This window comes from Podarcis raffonei, chromosome 5 (assembly GCF_027172205.1).
Source record: "Podarcis raffonei isolate rPodRaf1 chromosome 5, rPodRaf1.pri, whole genome shotgun sequence".
In the NCBI taxonomy this organism is placed as follows: Eukaryota; Metazoa; Chordata; class Lepidosauria; order Squamata; family Lacertidae; genus Podarcis; species Podarcis raffonei.
In genome coordinates this window covers 91,180,781-91,203,406 of record NC_070606.1, presented here as the reverse complement: position 1 = coordinate 91,203,406, position 22,626 = coordinate 91,180,781, and the positions used below count along the sequence as shown (strand labels likewise).

The 22,626-nt window shown below is 45.8% G+C and overlaps 1 protein-coding gene across 1 annotated transcript in view; it reads left to right on the top strand.

Moving 5' to 3' along the window:
* The first annotated feature begins 14,665 nt into the window (after nucleotides 1-14,665).
* GNB4 (G protein subunit beta 4) overlaps nucleotides 14,666-22,626 on the top strand; it is a 35,420-nt gene continuing 27,459 nt past the window's right edge. The window contains exon 1 of the mRNA XM_053390623.1: nucleotides 14,666-14,886. The gene's annotated coding sequence lies outside the window, so the exon portion shown is untranslated. The remainder of the gene's footprint in view (nucleotides 14,887-22,626) is intronic.

Genomic DNA, 22,626 nt, shown 5'->3' with positions numbered 1-22,626 from the left:
CACAAAACTTGGTCACATAAAATAAAAGAGGATGGAGAGATAATAACGTACTGAGTTACAAGAAGGTTGCCCCATGCTATCTCTCTCTGTGTGTGCATGTGTTCTCAGGTTTGCGACTGCTATTCCTTCCTGCTTCTTTTCCCCATCTAATGCTACTGTTTTTGGACAGCAGCTCAGTGGTAGAGCATCTGGTTTGCATGCAGAAGGTCTCAATGACCAGCATCTCCTGAGAATGACCCCTGCCTGAAACCCTGGAGAGCTGCTGCCATTCAATACCAAGCAAGATGGACCAGTGAGAGGACTCTGAGTAATGCGCCTTCCTGTGTTCCTTGATTCTTTCGTCCTCTCCCTCCTCTCTTACCTGCTGTTCAGACCAACTGAACCCTTTCCTAGCTTCAGCTCATGAGTGGTGCATGAAAGGACTGAAGGGGAAGACAAGCAGAGGACGTTCTTGCTTTTTCACTTCCAGATGCTAAGGTGCATTTAAAGGAAATGTTTGGGAAGTCATTAACAGTGCAGAAGAAAATAGCAGCTTTAGGGATGACTGCGACAAGTCCCGCTGTAATGATATTGCTTTCACCTATTTCATAGAACCATAGAGTTGGAAGGAATCCCGAGGCTCATCAAGTCCAACCCCTTGCAGTGCAGGGTCTCAACTAAAGCCATCCAACCTCTGCTTAAAAACCTCCAATGAAGGAGAGAGTCCACCACCTTCTGAGGGAGTCCATTCCAATGCTGAACAGCTCTTACCGTCAGAAAGGTTTTCCTGATGTTTAGTCGGAATCTCCTTTCTTTAATCCTACCTTCCAGAGCAGGAGAAAACAAGCTTGCTCCATCTTCCATGTGACAGCCCTTTATTCAGCTATCCATTTTTCTTCTCTGTCTCCTCTTTTCCAGGCTAAACATACCCAGCTCCTTCAGCCGTTCCTCATAAGGCTTGGTTTCCAGACCCTTGACCACCTTGGTTGCCTTCCTCAGTGCATATTCCAGCTTGTCAATCGCCTTCTTAAATTGTATTCCCTGCAACTGGACATAGTATTCCAGATTAATTCTGCTGGAAGTGGCTAGAGAGCATGGCACCTACAGCGCTCGCTAAAAAATCCAAGTGCTCCCACAGCCCTAAAAAGTTTGGCAACCCCTGTCCTTTTGGAATTGCAACTAACTTCACCACACTATTGGGAGAATTGTGCTTTTGCAGTACATATATCCTTCTATGTCCCATCCACACAAATGCTGTGGGCTCAGGATGGGAAGGTACAATTAACCTGGGCAGCCATTTTGTAATCATAATAACAACAATAAGCATTATAGCAGTTTTTAAATTAATACATCATTCCCATGGCCCATATGTGTGTGTGTGTGTGTGTATCTATCTACCGTATTTTTCGCTCTATAAGACGCACCAGACCATAAGACGCACCTAGTTTTTGGAGGAGGAAAACAAGAAAAAAAAATATTCTGAATCTCAGAAGCCAGAACAGCAAAAGGGATCGCTGTGCAATGAAAGCAGCAATCCCTCTTGCTGTTCTGGCTTCTGGGATAGCTGCGCAACCTGCATTCGCTCCATAAGACGCGCACACATTTCCCCTTACTTTTTAGGAGGGAAAAAGTGAGTCTTATAGAGCAAAAAATACAGTATATAGATCTAGATCTAGATATATAGATATAGATATAGATGGGGGTTCTTGGTGTCTGTGACCGGAAAGGCAGTGGTGTGTTTTCTTAAAAAAAAAAGTTCGTGTATTTAATTAGCAGTATAACACAATTTCATCTGAGTGCTATTGCACTAACGTTTTATATATCGTCAAGAAAGTGTTAAGTGCTATTAAAAGATCAATTCAGATAAAACACACAGGTTGATAAAATAGCATCAGCTGGAAAGGCATGTGTTCCAAATGGTGAAACTACGTCACTGCACATGGGTGAAGCTGTAAATATTGGTCAAGGTGGAAGATTATCTCAAAGTAATCCGCTGCAGAGTCAGGTTTCACCTGGTTTGAAAAAAGATGGGGAAAGGATGGAAGCATCCAATGGAAAGGAGAGAAAAGAAGAACAAATCTCAAGAGGGTGAAGAGTAATTCACTTTCTATTAATGCCTCTGTAACAGGAGGACTAAGAAGATGGCTACCTCTGTACAGTGGTTACAAACACCTTGGGTTACAAACACTTTGGGTTACAGCCTCTGCTAACCTGGAAGTAGTACCTCGGTTTAAGAACGTTACCTCAGGATGAGAACAGAAATCACACGACGGCGGCATAGCGGCAGCAGAAGGCCCCATTAGCTAAAGTGGTACCTCAGGTTAAGAACGGTTTCAGGTTAAGAACGGACCTCCGGAACAAATTAAGTTCATAACCAGAGGTACCACTGTACTTTAAATCAGAGGTTTTCAGCCTTTTTTAAGTCCATGGCTCGCTTGACCAACTACACTATTTCTGCGGCTCCCCAGTGGGATGATAATAATAATAATAATAATAATAATAATAATAATAATAATAATAATAATAATTTATTTATTTATTTATTTATTTATTTATTTATTCATACCCCACCCATCTGGCTGAGTTTCCCCAGCCACTCTGGGAGGCTCCCAATCGAGTGTTAAAAACAATAAAGCATTCAATATTAAAAACTTCCTTAAACAGGTCTGCCTTCAGATGTCTTTTAAAGATAAGATAGCTGCTTATTTCCTTCACATCTGAAGGGAGAGCGTTCCACAGGGCGGGTGCCACTACCGAGAAGGCCCTCTGTCTGGTTCCCTGTAACCTCACTTCTCGCAATGAGGGAACCACCAGAAGACCCTCGGCGCTGGATCTCAGTGTCCGGGCTGAACAAGCCTCAGAAGTTCAGTTATGTCACCCCTTGCCTGCAGATCCAACATCCGCTCAGCCCATTTTGAACACCCACCCTTGTGGAGTGTTCCCTTAGTCTCCTTCCTCTTGTCTCCCCTCTCATTGGGAGTCCTCTGGGCAGCAGCTGCCCCGCAGGGGCCTGGGAAGAGGATGCCCCCAGCCTTAGCGGTCCAACAGAGACTGGTCAAAGGTGAACCTGACTCCAGCACCTTATTCCAAGGCCACTACAGCTCCTGGCAACCAGCACCCCCAGGCCATCCCCAGAGGCACCATTCGCCTGGGGACCTTGTAGCCAGGGCTGCTGCAACAAACTGCCTCGCAAAGCTTTGGGAGGCAGAGAAACAAGAGGGTGAAATATACTCGGAGTCGAGAGTGGATTTCATGCTCTTTATTTAGCTCATAGTGTTGAGGAGGGAGGAATGGAAGTTCCCCCAGAATGTCTGCTTTATATACATTATTTACACAATGGGCCCCACGTGATTGGCTAATTCCGGGATTCTCCTGTAGGCCAATCAGGTTGCGGATTCAATTCCATCTGGAGCTGGATTGGGTGGCTCCTGTGGACCAATCAGACTGCTGCATTCTGGATCCTATTGTTCTAGGACCAATCAGACTGCTGCATTCTGAATTCTATTGTTCTAGGACCAATCAGACTGCTGCATTTTGGACCCTGTTCAACTCAGTACATAACAGAGGGCATCAGAGGAGGGAGGGAAGAAAAGAGGGGCAGAGGCCAGTGTTGCCCATGGCACCTCTGACTATGGCATACTGGTTGAAAAACGCCGCTTTAAATCTATGGCGTGTACACACAGTCTTAACCCCATTGTTCCAAGAAAGCTACCATCCCCGTCTGCTGAAACGGTGCAAGCTCCTTTAGTCCTGCCACTGAGTTAAGACTAATGCAAAAATAGAAAGAAATTAAAAAATGTATTCCTTTTAAAATCACACCAAATGTCCTGAAATATGACGAAATTATGGGTAGCATTTTCTTCATGGGAAGTGTTTGCAAAGGCAACTATTTGGCCTCCCTTGCTAGTCACATGTCACTAAGTAACATCCTTCCATTGATTTAGAGTATTTGACCATGAAAGAAGATGAACAACACACACATTGTATCCTGCCTGGGGGATGTACACAAGCTAACACAAATTAGCTTGCATAGAGCTATAGAGAGCTGTGAGTAACCCATGCAGCCTTTCTGGGTTGTTTAGCAGGCATTTAGAATCCAATCAGTGCTACAAAGCATTGGCACTATACAACAAACTTCATTAAGACTAGTTATTAAAAGAAATAAAAATGCAAATCCTCTCCACTCTTGTCAGCGTGGTTTGGGGTACATGAGCTGACCTCAGAACACCAGGGCAAACGTGGCAGCCTCTTAATGCATTGCCAAAAAAAGAGAAAGCACATCTATTAAAAAACAAGAGGGTAAAAGAGGACACGTATCTGCATGGAAGTTACATATTCTACATCTCTCCATAGTGGGGAAGACTGTGTCTGTGAGCGGTTTGCTGTCCAGGAAGCTCCCTCCTGATGGGCAACTTCAAGGTCAGCAATAAAACACCCAGTGTCAATGAAGTTAACTCTTTATCCAAAGAAACCAAAATGGTGCAGGCCTAGTGCACCATCTAGATCAAGGGAAGTAATAGTGCCACTGTATTCTGCTCTGGTCAGACCTCACCTGGAGTACTGTGTCCAGTTCTGGGCGCCACAGTTCAAGAAGGACACTGACAAACTGGAACGTGTCCAGAGGAGGGCAACCAAAATGGTCAAAGGCCTGGAAACGATGCCTTATGAGGAAAGGCTAAGGGAGCTGGGCATGTTTAGCCTGGAGAAGAGGAGGTTAAGGGGTGATATGATAGCCATGTTCAAATATATAAAAGGATGTCACATAGAGGAGGGAGAAAGGTTGTTTTCTGCTGCTCCAGAGAAGCGGACACGGAGCAATGGATCCAAACTGCAGGAAAGAAGATTCCACCTAAACATTAGGAAGAACTTCCTGACAGTAAGAGCTGTTTGACAGTGGAATTTGCTGCCAAGGAGTGTGGTGGAGTCTCCTTCTTTGGAGGTCTTTAAGCAGAGGCTTGACAACCATATGTCAGGAGTGCTCTGATGGTGTTTCCTGCTTGGCAGGGGGTTGGACTCGATGGCCCTTGTGGTCTCTTCCAACTCTATGATTCTATGATTCTATGATTCTAGTGATTGCAGCAATTCTTCCCGGTAGGTCTTGCCCCAATGAGGCGGTTGGCGACGACTGAAGGTCCCTCCCTTCCCACCGCTCTCTAAGGTGCCTCCCCTGGTTCCTAACCCAGCAGCCTAAGGTTCTGTAGTCTTGTCTCTCATTGCTCCTCCCTCTTCATTCCTCTATGTCAGGCATCCCCAAACTCGGCCCTCCAGCTGTTTTGGGACTACAGCTCCCATCATCCCTAGCTAACAGGACCAGTGGTCAGGGATGATGGGAATTGTAGTCCCAAAACATCTGGAGGGCCAAGTTTGGGGGTGCCTGCTCTATGTGTTCTGGGAGGCCAGATGGGTGGGGAGCTGGTCGCAGCAGGAGGGGGGATTCCCTGGCTTCTTCAACAGCCTGCCTCCACTTTGCCTCTTGACTCTGCTGCTGCCTCCGATTCTGGACTGCTCTCTGTCACAGCCTCTTCCTGCTCACTAAACCCTGCTACCTCTTCAGCTTCCAACATCTTAAGCTCCCAGTGTGTTCCTTCTTCTCCCTCTGACCACTCATGGTTGTCCCACACCTCTCCCCTGGCTCTGAGCCATTTTCCCCTGGGGGTTTCCCTTGTGGGTTCCCCAGCTGTTGCCTCCCATCACTCCTCTACCTCCAGCCAGTCCATGACACCTCTTGATTCATTCACATCCTTCCCAGCCTCCACGGAGGTTGTCCCCTTTGCAAGTACCGTATTTTTTGCACCACAACACTCACTTTTTTCCTCCTAGAAAGTAAGGAGAAATGTCTGTGCATGTTATGGAGGGAATGCCTACGGGTGGCATGCCTGCGGATTTTCCTCCTCTAAAAACTATGTGCATGCTATGGTCGGGTGCGTGTTATAGAGCGAAAAATACGGTAGTTCCAAGGGGAGAGCCAGCATCCCCACTCCTGCTTCCAAAGCACCCCTAAAATAAGGGTGGAAAGTGGAGAGCCCCATTCCATGTTCTGGCAATTCAGCACCCCCATTTCTTCTTCATCTTCTTCCTCTTCCACCTCCTCCTGCATCAGTGCCTGTCAGTCCAAGCCCAATCTTGGCAGCACTGTGGCGCTCATGATGATACCTTCTAAGGTGCCCTATCTATGACCGATCCACTGAGCACTTCTCTTTTAACACGGTGGTGTTCAATCCGAGCTGACATTTTTTTTCTGTGGATTTCAGAGGAATTAATGTATGTGCAGGCTTTGAGAATATCATTAAATGTGGCTAAAACTTAATATTCAGAATTCAGCTTCTACAGCTCAACTCAAAAGATTAGCAGTTATATCCTCCGGTGTTTCATATGATAATCAAGTTGTCAGGGAACAGGGTTTTTTGTTAATGTAACTGTCAGGATGACAGGATGGAGTGCAGGGAGGGAAAGTGTTACTCAGTATTTAAGAAGTTGGCTTTTAGCAGAAGAAGAAAAAAGCAAGCTATTCCCTTGCTTGGATCAAACCATTTAATCCTTCAGTTTTCACCTGCTGAAGTTAAACTAACGGGATCTATCAGTCGTGTCTTTGTTTAGACCTACCTGTCAACCCCAACCATCATCTGACCTGAAAGTCACTCACTCCCATTTCGGGTCGGTTTTGTGCATAACCTCATGTGCATTACCACAACAGTTTTTGCTTCATAACTCTACCCATGTGTGAAACTGCTGTCCTCGGTAATTACATAACCAGATCATTGGCTTTCATCACTTTCCCTCACCTTCTTTCTACAAGTTGCTTCCAGATGGGGACTGAGGCTGCATACACACAAATAAAATGTTTTAAGTGTGTTGCAAAGTGCATTATGCAAATGTGACACTAGATGGAGATGGTGAGCTATGGCAAATTCGCTGTATTTTTCAAAACTAAAAAAAAAGCATTTTCACAATGCTTTTTATGTGTCTAGATTCCACCTATACCTTTAAAGCACACTTGAAGCACATTCCCGACCCCCAAAGAATTATGGGTACTGTAGATTGTTAAGGATTGCTGTGAATTGTAAGTCTGTGAGGGGTGAACTACAGTGCCCAGAATTATTTGAGAGGAAGAATGTGATTCAAATGTGCTTTAAAGGTATAGTGCATACGCAGCAAAACTACACATTCACATATCTCAAACTGCTGATTGGTGACTTTATTTTTTACCTCCTTAAGCACACCAGAGAGGGTAAATTCTAATTACGTTATTGAGTTTTGTGAGGGGTTAGATTGGCATTTTGATGCCGATGGCATTGTGGGGATGCTGTGAAAAAATTGCATGCTATGAAAAACTTTAGGCATGAGTAGCACTGATCCCACAATAAAAAAAAACCCATCTCGAAGTGTCCCTTTGAAGACAGCAGTCCCAATCCAAAGAAAGCTGCAAGTTGACTTTATGAGTGCTTACCCAGATAACAGTCCCATTGAGATCAGTTACAGTTCCCATTATTCTTCTGCTGTAATTGTGATGTTTCTCTTATTTTTTAGTTACTGCTTTGCTAATAGTGTTTTACAGATTATAATTGTTTTACTGAGCAATCCGGTTCCGGTTCCCAGCAGCCACAGACATCAAGGGAGTGGAAATAAAAGGCAGAACCTACATTAGGCCTCTTTGCAGACAACCTAATGGTCACAACACCAGACTCCATAAACACAGCAACCTCCCTAATCAGAGAACTCAACACATTTGCAATGGTGTCGGGCCTACAGGTAAATTTTGCAAAGTTAGAAGCTATGTGCTTCAGCACTCCCCCTCACACCCCAGAAGAATTTGCCAACATCACCAAGATAAAACTTTGGCACACTGTTATGTACTGAGTTGAATAGGATCCAAAAGGCAGCAGTCTGATTGGTCATAGAATAATAGGATTCAGAATGCAGGAGTGTGAATGGTCCTAGAACAATAGGGTCCAGAATGCAGCTGTCTGATTGGTCCACAGGAGCCACCCAATCCAGCTCCAGGTGGAGTGAATCCGCAACCTGATTGGCCTACAGGTGAATCCCAGAATTAGCCAATCACGTGGGGCCCATTGTGTAAATAATGTGTATAAAGCAGAAATTCTGGGGGAACTTCCTTTCCTCCTCACCACTATGAGCTGAATAAAGAACATGAAATCCACTCTCGAGTCTGAGTATATTTCACACACCAAGTTCAGATTCCAAGGGGTACAAATAACAAGAAACCTCAACAAATTATACCTCCACAACTACAACCCCTTGTGGCGACAAATCAACAAAGACCTAAAGAGATGGAACAACACCAACTTCACTCTCTCAGACAAAATAGCCATGATCAAAATGATCACCCTCCCAAAACTAACCTACCGTATTTTTCGCCCTATAGGGCGCATCAGCCCATAGGGCGCACTTATTTTGGGGGGGGGGGAATAAAGAGAGAAAAAAATTATTTCCCCCCGAGCCCCAAAGAGCAAGGAAGCCACGACAGTGAGCGGGATGGATCCCGCTAGCTGTCTTGGCTTCGTTTTTAGCCTCGGGGCTGGGGGTCCGGGAGCGAAGGCAAGGTTGCGCTCAACCTCGCCATCGCTCCTGGAGCTTGCGGGGCTGGGGGCGGGGGAAGCCCGAGCTTTCCCCGACCCCAGCCCCCAGAACGGGTCCGGAAGCGATGGCGAGGTTGCGCTCCCGCTGGGCTCTGCAGGCTTGCAGATAGCTGCCCGAAGTACGGGGTGCACAGTGCTGCGGTCCCCGGACTTCGGGCTGCACCAACCCCTCTCGCTCTCCAGGCTTCAGCGAAAGCCTGCATTTGCCCCATAGGACACACACACATTTCCCCTTCATTTTTGGAGGGGGAAAAGTGCATCCTATAGGGCAAAAAATACGGTACCTATTCCAAACCCTCCCAATCTGGATTCCCCCCAGCCCAATTTTGCAAATGGCAGAAAAAACTACATACACTCATTTATCTTCTCACATAAAAAAGCACGAATAAGCCCCAAATACCTGCACCTCCCCTCCTCAGAGGCAGGATGGAGAATCCCCAACATAGAAGCATATTACATCGCCAACCAAGTACGCCACATAATCCTGTATATACTAGAAGACGAGACAAAACAACGGGTATACCTGGAGAGGGACACAATTGAAAATACATGTACCACAGCATACCCATTCCTCCCAAACAAACTAAGGAAAATTCCCACAACACTAAACAGGTTCACACAAACCATGCTTAAAGCATGGAAAGCAGAAATAGATAAACTGTCTCCAATCCCATCCCCACTAATTCCCCTGGAACATTACCCATTAGACCAATAAATCTTTAATGAAAAACATGTTTAAATAATAATAATTGTTTTACTGATTACTTGCAATTATTTTACGGATTATTTGTAATTGTTCTATGGGTTATTTGTTAAACATTGTATATCATTCATGTTGCATTTGTGATGCTCTATTCTGTTTTATTCTGTTATTGTTATTTTTTTGTTTATAAGCCACTTTGGGATTCATTTGGACCAAAAGCAGCATAGAAATTCAGCAAATCAAATAAAATCTATTCTTTGGCAGAAGCCATGCATCCTTTAAACATATACTGTGGATGTGACCCATGAGGACTGGGTCATCTTCAGACTGTTTTGAGTTCTCTTCTCTTCCCCATAGGTGGTGGTTAAATATATATATATTCTGCAAATGTCATGGTTCCCATGAGAAAGTGGATACCTATTTATGTTTCACAGGAGTCCTTTGGCTAAATAGCCATTGGCACTTACTGCCTTGCAATTAGCTCTAGCTAGCTAGCTGTCATGGCACTCGGAGCCTATACAGACGGCGGCCATTTTTAGCGTGTCCAACTGATGTGTGAACATCGATGTGCAGGTCCTTCTGGACCCGGAAGAGGGCAGAACAGGGATGGAAGAGGACACAACAGGACATAACCATGGATCCACAATAATTTTTGAAAAGCATTGAAAGTACAGTACTTAATTAAGTTAAGTTCTGGCTCCCCCATCCCAGAAGAAACCTGCCCCCTGTAATGTCCTCTTCTGGGGGGCTTCTGCGCACTCTGTCGGCGCATGGAGGGAGGGAGGAGGAGGAATGGAATCCTTGCACAAAACGGGCCACAAGAGTACTTAATAAATTATTATTATTATTATTATTATTATTATTATTATTATTATTTGACATGGAACCTGTGCACCTCACGCTGCCTTGCCATGTGCAGTGGGGGGGGGGACACCCAAAATTTAATGCCCCCCTCACACTACCTTCCCAAAGCTGGTAAGCAAGGCACTGGGCTTTGAGAAGGAGATGTGAGGCTCTGGCAGGGTCCTAGAGCCCTCTCACCTTTCCCCCCAAAGCTGGAAAAGTTCTAAGTAGTCTTTGGGAAGGAGGGAGGAGGACTACAGGACCCCGTCAGAGCTCTCATACCTCCTTCCCAAAGCCCAGCGCCTCACTTTCCTGGAAAGCTGCAGCAGGAGGGACATCAAATATTGCTGAGAGACACCAAAAAAGGTATTGGGGGCCGCCTGAGGCCCTCAGGCTGTGTGTTGGACTGCCGTGGTCTATATTCTGTGAACATGTATGTGTTATCTACTGGGAGCATATGAAGGAACAGTGTGCATCAACCCTGAATCCTAACAAATAATAAGCTATAACAGAAATAGACCATAAAATATATACTCCCCTTTAGATGCCTGTGATTCAGGACTGTAATTAGAGGGGTCCTAATACTGAGAGCTGTGAAAAGTTCTGGCAAGGGAAGGGAGAAGTTTTATTTGGCAATGGTCTGAGGGATATTCCAAAGGCAATTGCAAGTAGGAAATGAGAATACTTTTCCTGTGACAATCCTACCGGAAACTGAGGAGTTCTGGGAATTGAAATTGATTCGAGAGAGGCTTACGTAGCCAACCTGTGTATTCACTGACTGAAACCTTCTACCATGTGCGTGAATTCTTTTTGCTGGCCTCAGTTCAGACCCCCACGAAAACAACATGTGTCCCTCATATTAAAGCAAAGACTGTTGCAATTTGACCCTTCTTACCTATCACACATCAAAATGGGGTTGAATTAGCTACAGAGAGCAATAGTAATAAGGGTATGCCTTCGGGGATAGAGGGTTTCATTACTGACTGGGATCTGTAGTGTAGACAATATTTATTCCTACTGGGTCTCTGCAGAGTTGGTTTATACTGAGAAGTTACATTATTTTTATTCTGCACTCCCGCCAAGAAAATCAGGGCAGCATGTAGAACTCTTGAAGGGAAATTAAACTGGACAATTCCTTTCAACAAATCCAAAGCCATCGGCTAGCTGTGGCTTTTGGAAACAGATTTGCGGAGGGAGTATGCATTAATTGTGCTGGCATAACACTGATCTCAGCCTTGATCTCAGTTCTGCCCCTCTCCAGGCTGCTATAACTTGGTGATAAGATCACATTGCTTATCTATTTTCTTCCACTCTAATAATAACCAGAGTCTGTCAAGTTCTGCTTTTTTTTTCCCTTTTTTAAAAAAGAAAAAATTATAATTAGGGAAAATAAATGGAGCGTCATGTGTTTAACGTATCTGTTTTCGTCACGGAATGCTGTGAAGAAAACTGTTGCTGTTTTTTAAAAAGACGTTGCTCCTTATTCCTTAAAACAGGTATTAATTGCTAATGGGCCAGACAGCAGATGAAACAGAATAAACAGCAGCTGCAACAAATAACAAATGACCTATTTGAATCAGAGACGTTCTGGTGACAATCACGCTTCTTGTTTTGGGTGTCAGTGCCTGTGTTCATTCAGCCTGGGGAAGCAAGAGGGCTAGGCTGGCAAGAGAGGAATAAGGAGCCAGAAATAGTTGCCTGCTGATGAGATAAGGAAAGATAAGGACATCGGTCTTCTGTGCTGCCTTTGGTACAACACCCCTGATTCCACCATCGTCCTACTGCAACTAAGCCTAAGGAAATGTAATAATCAATTATTCACCTGTTCTACCCGCAGCCTCCATCCCTGCTTTCCTCTGTCATTTCTCTTATGTCTATTTTCTAGGTCAGCAGTGGGGGATCTTTGGCCCCTGGGTCTAATTAGACCCGGCAGGGGTCCTAATTTGGCCCATGAAATGGTTTCTTCAAAGCTATACCCACCTGCCTCACACCTGATGTTGGGTGAGTAAATTATGCGGCTGCCAAGGAACAATCGGGAAGCTTAAAGTGCACTTCTGATTGTTCCTTGTTCAAGTGGGGCTTGTATTCGGTGGCATTTAGATTGCGGTGCCAAACCCCAACTTGGGAGCGCCCCAGCAGAGCAGCTGATCCTTGCCCAAAGTGAGATTTGCGGGTGCCACCAGTCACCAGCATTTCCAAACTCCTGCATCTGTGCCTAGGGGGTTTGATTTCGAACCCCACAGGCAAAGGAAAACACTTCACCCGATTTTCTTCTTCTTTGGTGAACACTCGTAGCCGAATAAGATTGTCTTCCATGAAAACGGTCTTAACTGTGTGTCCGTGGGTGACTGTGGAGGCCAATTCTGGATCCACATGTCCTTCCACAGTGGGGACACAGGTTGATTATGGTGAGGGTTTGCCAAAAAGCCTTCCTCTTAGGACATTTCTCCCTTTCGTTCTGAGTTCAAGAGTCTTCAGAGTCCATCACACCTTGGATAAAGACTGTTCTCCAATAGAAATGCTCGCAGGCCAGTGTTTCCCAATTGTCGGTGTTTATACTACATTTTTTAAGATATGCCATTAAGATTTGCCTTGAGAAACCTCTTTTGTTGACCATCAGCATTACACTTTCCATTTTTAAGTTTCGAATAGAGTAGTCGCTTTGGAAGACGATAATCAGGCATCCGTACAACATGGCCGGTCCAACGAAGTTGATGTTCACACTGGTGATCTTTGCTTCTTCCAGTACACTGGCATTAGTTTGCCTGTCTTCCCAAGTGATGTGTAAAAATTATCGGAGACGCCGTTGATGGAATCTTTCGAGGAGTTGGAGATGGTGTTTATAAGTGGTCCATGTTTCACAAGCATACAGTAAGGTTGGTAGTACTGTTGCTCTATGTGCATCAGTACAATAGCTTTGTAAAAAAGCATTTTGGTTTCCCTGCAAATGTCCCAGTCCTTAAACACACTGCACTTCAATCAGGAGAAAGCTGCATTTGCAGAGTTATGGCGATGCTGGATTTCGGCATCAATGTTGGCCCTGTCTTGGTAGGAAGGTGATATCAGGAATTGGGCCAATGGGTGGCTGCACCTAGCTGTCAAAATAGCTTGAGAGGTTTAAGGGAGGTCAGGATCCAGACAGCTGGCTGGATTCTGTTCCTCACCCCCCCCATTTTGATCGTGTTAGCCCTCTGGGTCAGAGGCCTGTCCTATGGGTCAAAATTTTGCATCAACTTGGATTTTTGTTTGCCAAGTATTTTATAATTGTTCTTATTTCTATACTGCTCTGTGGGCAATTTGATATCCAGTATTTAGTTTCCATATCCTGAAAACTGAATTCACTCAGTTAGTGATAAAACTACTTTAAAAAAAACCACAACTATTCAGACATCAATCAACCGACAGTAAATTACATGGGGATCAATTAATTCACTTTGTTTGTTTATTTGTTTTGCTGCTATGGCAATGAAAAAGGGCAGGGCAATAAAAAAAAACCACCGCTGGCAATGTCACTCAGTATGAAATTATATACACAAAATTAAATAATAAGATAACACTAAGATAGAAGGTGGGTGGTGCTGTGGTCTAAGCCACAGAACCTAGGGCTTGCTGATCAGAAGGTCAGAGATTCGAATCCCCGTGACGGGGTGAGCTCCCGTTGCTCGGTCCCTGCTCCTGCCAACCTAGCAGTTCGAAAACACATCAAAGTACAAGTAGATAAATAGGTACCGCTCCGGCAGGAAGGTAAACGGCGTTTCTGTGCGCTGCTCTGGTTTGCCAGAAGCGGCTTAGTCATGCTGGCCACATGACCCAGAAGCTGTACGCCGGCTCCCTCGGCCAACAAAGCGAGATGAGCGCCACAACCCCAGAGTCGTCCGTGGCTGGACCTAATGGTCAGGGGTCCCTTTACCTTTAAGACAGAACCACTTCTGAACACAATACTATGTATATTGAAAAACAAACTTTATTGCATTATGTGCATGTTAATATTTGTGAGTCCAAGGCATTTTCCTTGTCTGAGACAAAGGGGATGATGATTATTTTTTCCCTCTCTCCCTGCCTCCAACAACCTTTCCACACTCAGAAGCTGACCAGACTGTCTGTTGACTCTTAAGTTCACTATGGGGGTGGAGATGCTGCCCCACACCGACCCCCCCAGAGGGTGGCGGGCTGCCTTATGGGGCACAGGGCTGGCCGACATCACCCACCACTTTGCTGCCTGCCCCCCAGAACCTTGCCACCTGAGCCGGCTGCCTCAGTCTGCCTAATAGTAGTGCCAGCCCAGTATGCAAGCATCCCTGGAAAGGCTTAATAATCCTAATATCTCTGCAGTAATTACTGAGTGATAGCTGCCTCAGTGGGAAGAAATGGGAGGTGCCTGGACTACGCCCTGCCAGGCTCGACTGCACAAGAAATCCTCTTTCTGTCTGTCTCTTTTTTTTGTGCTCCTTGGTGGGAGTTATCCCAGGCAGCAAAGGAAAGCTCTTTCTCTTTAATGTCGTTGACGTCAGAGATGCGAAACCATAGCAACTGTCCATCACGTTGGATGAGCACACGAGGAAAGGGGGAAGTGGGAGAGGAACCGCTCCAGTTCAAGCGAGGCTTCGGTGTGGTTGCAATGCACAATGGACGCATTTATTTTGTGACATTCAGAGTGGAGCCTTAAACGGAAAGAAAAGGGAAAGCGGGAAAACAAAAGAAGGAGGAAAAAACGCAGCAGAGGCGCAGAAGGCGACGCACAGGGAGGGAAATTCGCCAAGTCTTGTGAGTAGATCCCCTTGTCGATAATTGGATTGATTGATTGATTGATTGGTGCTGGAACCGCGCTCGATCGCAGAGGCTGTCTGGCTGCAAAAAGCAGCTGCTCAGGGTCGCCCGAAAGAATCGCGTGCATTGCATCGGGAGTCGGGGGCTGGGGAACCGAAGTCCGGGTTCACTCCGGATTAAGGGGGCAAGCGGCTATTCGCATCCGTTCCCTAGCTAACAAAAGGCTCAGGCATTGCTCACGCTGCTGCTGCAAAAAAAAGTGTGGCGACGCCCATTTGTAAAGAAAGACAATTCCGTGTGTGTCGTGTTCCCCCCCTCCCCACGGGGAACCCCCTGCATTAATAATGCGAATATCGATCCAGCCCGCGTTTTCCTTTTTGTTAGCGTGCATGCATGCATGCATGCGATGCGCGGCTTCTTTGACTGCAAATGCGCAAAAAAAGGCGCCTTCGTTACTCAAGGAGGTGGTGGCGGCGGCGGCGGCTTTTTAAAGGCACACCCAGATAGCCATGATTTACCTCCCACCCCGGGACTTTCTCTGCAACCTCCCGGGTTTCGCGGAAATCCCAGGGGCGGATCAGAAGACAAATGTGGGCGTGACAGTGGCACACTGCCGCAATGAATGGTTGTGGCCAGACTGTGTGTTGTTGGTGTCTTCTCACTGCCCCCCCCCCACGATATTATTTCCTGGTTAAAAATGGGGAGGGGGCTTTAAATTCACAGCCAAATTTGCATGTCTCGTTGTAACAATAATAATGATAATAATAATAATACCGCAGGCGGCTCATTCATTCACACGAGCTTATTATTGCCTCCCTTTTGCCACTGTGTGTGCTGGTGCGTCCTGCTACAACAAGTGGTTAGAATCCATGCCCTGATTCTCCAGGAAATTGTTAGGTTTAGCTTTTCAGCTGGCAAAAGGCATTCAAGTAATAATAATAATGACCATTAATGCCACTGTACTCATTGACCCTTTGACGTATCCTCCGCTGTGTCTTGCTAATGTTGCGTTGATGAGCGTGCTACTTTTTTCAGTCTGTTTTATGCCTCTGGTGAACTAGGCTGTTGTGCGGCAATGCCCATATCTCAAACCCTGTTACGCTTGTATCTTTAAACGTTGAAGAACCCAAACCCCTGCAAAAGGCAATCTTTGCAGGTTTCTTCAAGGCAACTGGCTACCTTTGCTGGATGTGGTCTTCATGCGCCAACGGGTGCCACACGTAAGGGCTGTTGCAAACGAGTATCTTGGCTGGGTCAGGTCTGTGAGTGGGTGCCCACCCTGTTATGTGGATCCTCTTTCCTCCTCCTATCTGATAGGCACCACCAGAGCCAGCAATCCGTTTGGTAGGTGCAATGGATGTGGCGGTGCTAGAATGCACTGCAAGGCTGTGGATTGTGACCACTGTGTGGGAAGCAAGTACTTACGTGGGAAAGGGGCTTAGTTCAAAGTGATGCTTTAGAATTGGGGCATTTTGTCTCAGGTAAGCTGATGTTGCATCTCTTCAATTTATTGGCACGGATGGGGCTGAGAACCCTGTTCTAGTTTCCAGTGAAAATTATACCTGGAAATCTTCTTTTGCTGTAGATTTTCCCCCATTCCCTGCTGCAAGAGTTTAAAAAACCCAGCACAGGTACGAAAATGTTCTTGGTGTGTTTTAATTTAAATGTCAGTGCGTAGCCTTCAAAGATGAGGGATGAAGTTTGCACACTGCGTCTAGCAAGAAGACGGGACTTGTTGCCTGTAGATGCTGGAGACCTAAATAAATAAATAAATAAACGCAGAGATATGCGTAGACAATATGGTGCCGTTCTCCAAACTACAACCAAACTAGGTACATTGCAGCAGAGGTGCCCTGCTGTATGAGTACCTCATGTCACTCCTAGCATGATAAAGACAGTTTCCACCATATTGGTTCCTGTGAGTACAGAATGCAAGCGAGGTGGAATTATTAAATTCTCTATTGAAAAATTTCCTGTAAAAAAACACACGTTGCGCGGTCTTTTGCACTGTACAGGCATAGGAAAGGCGAGGGGACATCTTCTGCTGGATTTGTTGCTGTGCCATATATAGCGTATGTGCATAGTGTTGAACATGCGTGGGCTTCTTTGAACACGGGATCAAGGCCTTAGGAGGCAATTCTTGTGTTGTTAGGCAGTTGTTGTGGGACATCAAAACACATTTTGCATAGGGGGTTAACCTGCTTCTCTCAGGAGATAATAATGCCTCCTTTTTTTTCCTAGCAAGGAAAAATTTATTCGCTCTGTTATTTCGTAAGAAGCTGAGTAATTCCCTGCTGCAAATCTGAATGGTGGGAGCACTCCTGAAGCCCTTTAAAAACATTTTGTAAATCTTCCTCCTCATCTTTTCTTTCTCTTATAAAGTTCCCATAGAAAACGCAACCCTGTGCTTTGGATGAACATTCTCCATGTTCACATATTGCATGCATTGGGACTAAACTGCATGTGATGTTAAAATGCGGCACTTGCAGCTGCTTTCATCTTTACAAATGTGTAAATAGTGGCTTTTTGCGGGGGGGGGGGAATCAGGAGTGGGATTGCAGTTTGCAGTTTATGTGCTATAGTCCTGATAAAAATCCTCCTCCTAGCTGTGATTTACCCGGCACATTTTTTTAACACTACTTTGAAGTTCTGGTGATTTAACCTTCTATTAGCTATTCTATTATTTCCATTACATAATTATTATATATTACATTCATTCTGCTCTTCCTTTAAGGAGCTTAGGGCAGTGCATTTGATCCACGAACCCTCTCTTTATGCTCACAACAACCCTTTGGAGGAGGATAAATAAAGTTTTGATGTGGATTTGAAGCTGGGTTTCTCAAGTCTTTCCCAACACTAGCCATTATTTGGAAAACACACACACACAACTTGTCAGCTATATGTGTGCTTTCTGGGACTGCATTCCCTTGATTAGAGTGGAACTTTTCCCCATGCGCTGGGTTACACTGTAAATGATTTTTTATTAAAGAATTGTTTTCTCTGTAGTTGATTGTAACTGACTTTCTGCCTGGCCAGTGAGGGCTCTGCATAACTCAATAGCAGCATGCTCTCACAACCCTGTTAATGTGTAGCTCCAGGCTTAGGGCATATGCTTACTGCTGCTCTTACTGGCTCCATCCTCCATGTTGGACATTGCGTCATCCCTAGTCTCTGCCTCTACGCACTGAGTGCAGATCTCTGCAAAGCGGGATACCCATTGGTACACCTCTGTGCATATCGTGCGGAAACTATGTGCACAGTGTTGTACATGTGTAGGCTTCTTTGAACACGTCTGCACTCAGAGATCCGCAACGCAAAGACCACATTTTACATGCGGCTCAAATGCCGTACAGAACCCAATCCTAGTTTTGCTTACTCAGAAGTAAGACCCATTTCATTTCAGGAAGGCTCACTTCAAGTACATGGGAGTCCAGCACTATGTATGTTTGCTTACAAGAAAAAATATTTTGAGATGTTTTGTATATGGTGGTTTTATGGTTTGTAACTTACATTTTGAATACCGGTAATTGAATAATTTTGAATATATTTTTTATATGTTGCGTGCTAGGGAGGGTTAATCTATCTAAAGCAGCTTCATAGGTACTGAAATATTGGTACTTGTACCTACTCATAAGTAGTAAAACATGTTAAATTTAATGTGGCTTATTCCCAAATAAGAGTTTACAACCTTACTCCTGGGTACGGGGGAACATAGAGAAATAAATCTCAGTTAATTATGTAAGTTTTAGTTGACAAAATGTATGAAACAAAGTATCTTTGCATATTTAAAAGGTTCTAAAGGAAAAGAAGCACACCGAGTGGCCATTACAGACGGGGCCTTTTCTGTAGTGGCACCTGGACTATGGAATAGTCTCCCCAGGGAGGTTGCCTGGTGCTTTCTTTACAGTCTTTTTGGTGCCAGATGAAGATACTTTTATTCAGTTGGGCTTTTTTTATTGCCCTTTAAGTCTGGGCTGTATATTGTTTTATGCTGACTCTGTTGTAATGAAGTTTTTTTCCCCTCTCCCTTATTGTTGGTTTTAATTAGTATGCTGTCTTTTAAATATTTTTTTCTGTAAGGTATCCAGGAAATATTTATTGAGAGATAAATGGACCTTGGCAGACATCATCTTAACAGATGCCTTTTTATTTCTCTCCCACATGGGGAGGGAATGCCTTTTCTATGATAGCAATAATACCTATATTTAAAACTGTATATGCATTTGCTGCCAGATAAATGGGGGGGGCGGGAGGCATGGGTGTACTCAAGGGGGGGCAGGCAGGGGCAGCTGCCCCTCCAGATCAAGTCAAAAAATAAGAATACAGTACTTAACTGAGCAATCATGTTGGTTCTGCCCCCCTAACAAAAGTCTTGGCTACGCCCATGGGGTGAGGTCAAGAGCACATCAATCGAAGTGTTTTATCTACCAAGGCTGCAAACCTGTGCATTGGGAGGAATCCCCATTGAACATATAGGATTGTGTTGCAAATGATGTAGCTGTTCTCAGAAGTAAGACCCAGTGACTTAAGTGACACTTACTCTCCCGTAAGGAAGGAGGCATAGAATCAAATTCTGAAGCTGCATAGCTCTGTATACCGATTGTGGGAAGGAGGGAAGCTGTCACAGGAAAGGGCTATTTCCATCCTGTGGGGCTAGCCCAAGACATTTTAGCCTCTGAGGTGAACCACAAAATGTGGCCCATCTCCTGCAAAGGAAGAAGCGGTGAATGAAGATTTACATCGGGAACAAGGGGAGAAATAATAATAATAATAATAATAATAATAATAATAATAATAATAATTTATTTGTACAGTGGTGCCTCGCAAGACGAAATTAATCCGTTCCGCGAGTCTCTTCGTCTTGCGAAGCACGGCTATTAGCGGCTTAGCGGCTTTAAGAAAAAGGAAACAAACTCGCAAGAACTCGCAAGACGTTTCGTCTTGCGAAGCAAGCCCATAGGGAAATTCGTCTTGCGGAACGACTCAAAAAATGGAAAACCCTTTCGTCTAGCGAGTTTTTCGTCTTGCGAGGCATTCGTCTTGCGGGGCACCACTGTACCCTCTACTCTGGGCTGCTTCCAACAAAATATTAAAATACAATAGTCTATTAAACATTGAAAGCTTCCCTAAACAGGGCTGCCTTCAGATGTCTTCTAAAAGTCTGGTAGTTGTTTTTCTCTTTGACATCTGGTGGGAGGGCATTCCACAGGGCGGGTGCCACTACCGAGAAGGCCCTCTGCCTAGTTCCCTGTGACCTCACTTCTCGCAGTGAGGAAACTGCCAGAAGGCCCTCGGCGCTGGACCTCAGTGTCCAGGCAGAACGATGGGGCTGGAGACGCTCCTTCAGGTATACCGGACAGAGGCCGTTTAGGGCTTTAAAGATCAGCACCCAACACTTTGAATTGTGCTCGGAAACGTAAAGATCTACACTGGGATCTGCTGCCCCTGTAGATCCTGCTGCCCGAGGTGGTAACCTCACTTTGCCTAATGGCTGGGCTGGCCCCTGCCATCCTGCCCAGCTTGTGGGCATCTAGTCAGCCCATAGCTGTCAACTTTCAGATTTGAAAATAAGGGATCAGCAGCCTCAAAAATAAGGGATCAGCAGCCTCACCTGTCCCGGGGACAGTCTACGGGATATCTAACAATCCAGGATAGCGCAAGACGGCGCTGGAATAAGGGAATTTCCTGCAAAAAAGGGGAAGGTTGACAGCTATGAGTTAGCCACAATGGGGGAACCGGACACTGGACTAAAAAGACCTTTGCTTCGGTCTGATCCAGCCGGGCTTTTCTTATGCACCCTTTTGCAAACCGTGCATATGGTGTGCTTTTAGGTTGGGCTGGAAAATGCAGCAAACAGATGGTGTACTGGTTAGTGTTGGAACTAGGATTTGGGGAGAGCGGAGTTCATATCCCCACTTGGCCATGAAAATGCTGGGGGGGGGCAGAAGTTGGGGGGCCAGTCACTGCCCCTCACCTAACCTTTGTTGTTGTTGTTACTATAGCACGCCTTTCCCACTGCTGGGGGCTCGAGGCGGCTTACAGCTAAACGCAGCCCTACCTCACAGGGTTGTTGGAGGCAATACATTTTTTAAAAAAATACGCTTCAACTGTTGCGTGTTTACTCAGAAGCCATCCCCGGGGAGGTGAATGAGGCTGACTCCCTAGTTAACAAAAAAACTCCACAGTCGCGTGTAAGTTTGCTGGGCTCGCAGCAGGGAGAGAGGGCGCACCCCTCTTCCCCGAAGTTGCCCGCTCCTTTTCCCTTCCTTGCCCCGATCAAGCCAGCGTGTGGGCTGGTCCATTTAGAACTGTGACGGGGGTGGTGGTGGAGGAAGGGAAGCCCTCCCGATAACGGAACAAGGAAACTTGGGCGGTTACCACAGGGGCATCGCCGCGACGAGACATTGGGGAAGGGAAAAAAGCGGGCGAGGGGAGGGAGGAAACGGGGCGTGGCCTCCTGGAAAACTTATAGCCGCGGGCGGCGCCCTGATTGGCTGCTCCGCCGTCCGAAGGGGCCGGGGAAGAGCGAGCGGCTGACGGGAGCGCGTTGGCCACGCCCCTTCTCTCGCAGCTCGGTCCCGCTCAAGCTTTCGGGCCGGCTCTCTTGTCCCTTCGTCGTCTCCTTCCGCCCGCTCGGGGGGGAAAGAAGAAGGTGGGTGTGCGGCGGCCGTCTGCCTTCGCGGCTTCGGGGTTTTCTCTGTGAGGGCGAGACACCCCCCCCCCCGCGCGCTCCTCTTTCCCGCCCTTTTCAGTGATTGGCGTCTGGGGCTGGTAGGGGGAGAAGGAAGGAGACCCCTCCCCCGCTATGGGAGAAGCTGTGGGGAGAAAGAGCCCCCTGGATACTTGAGGGCTGGTAGGGGTGGGCATTGGGAAACCTGTGTTACCTGTGTGTTACCTGCCCTCCTGGGGTTCGAACCCACAACCCTGAGATCTCATGCTCTACCAGCTGAGCTGTTCCATTATTTTTTTTTTTACAGCTTCCCAGTCCTTTCCCTCTAGCTTGCACACATTACATGCCTTACAGCCCCGCCCTGTGCATGTTTGCTCAGAAGTCGAACCCATTCAGTCCTCTGGAACCTGGGCTCTGCGGCACTGAAGTGCCCATGTGGAAATATTAGTGGCTAGTTTGCCTTGGAGCGGTTCAGGTTGTTATTCAGTGGCGAAACTGGTTTGTCGCTCTTGCTTTAACCTTACCTTATGGAGTGGTTGTGAGGTGTAAAGGGTGGCGTGTAAATGCTTCGTAAGCCTCATTGAATGCAGCGGGGTTTACATCTGAGTAAAACATATGTTAAGGTTAGGATGTTGGTGCCAAGCAAGAGCCTGTTCTGCCTTCCAAATGGTCTGGATTCACTCTTACGGTTATCTTTGTATGATGTAGTTGGTCTGAGAGCGACTCTCTTGTCCCGGTGGTCCTGGAAGGGTTTTTGGCTGGCCTTATGCTGTTGGTTGCTATAAGACAACTTCTACTAAAATATCACGTCATTGATACAGCTTTGAGACATTGTGTTCTTTGAGAGCATTTTGTTTTTATTCCTTTGTTGGATGCCTTATCAACTTTTGTGAGCAGAGTGAGCAATTTATTATTTATTTAAAGAATGGGTTAGAACCTTCATTTTATTCATAATCATGTGTGGGTGTATATGGAAAGGATGAGTTTAAAAAGAAAAGAAAATAACCTGCTTTACTATTCTTTAACCACTTTCATGCCTCATCTACAGGATTGTGCTCAGATTCTGT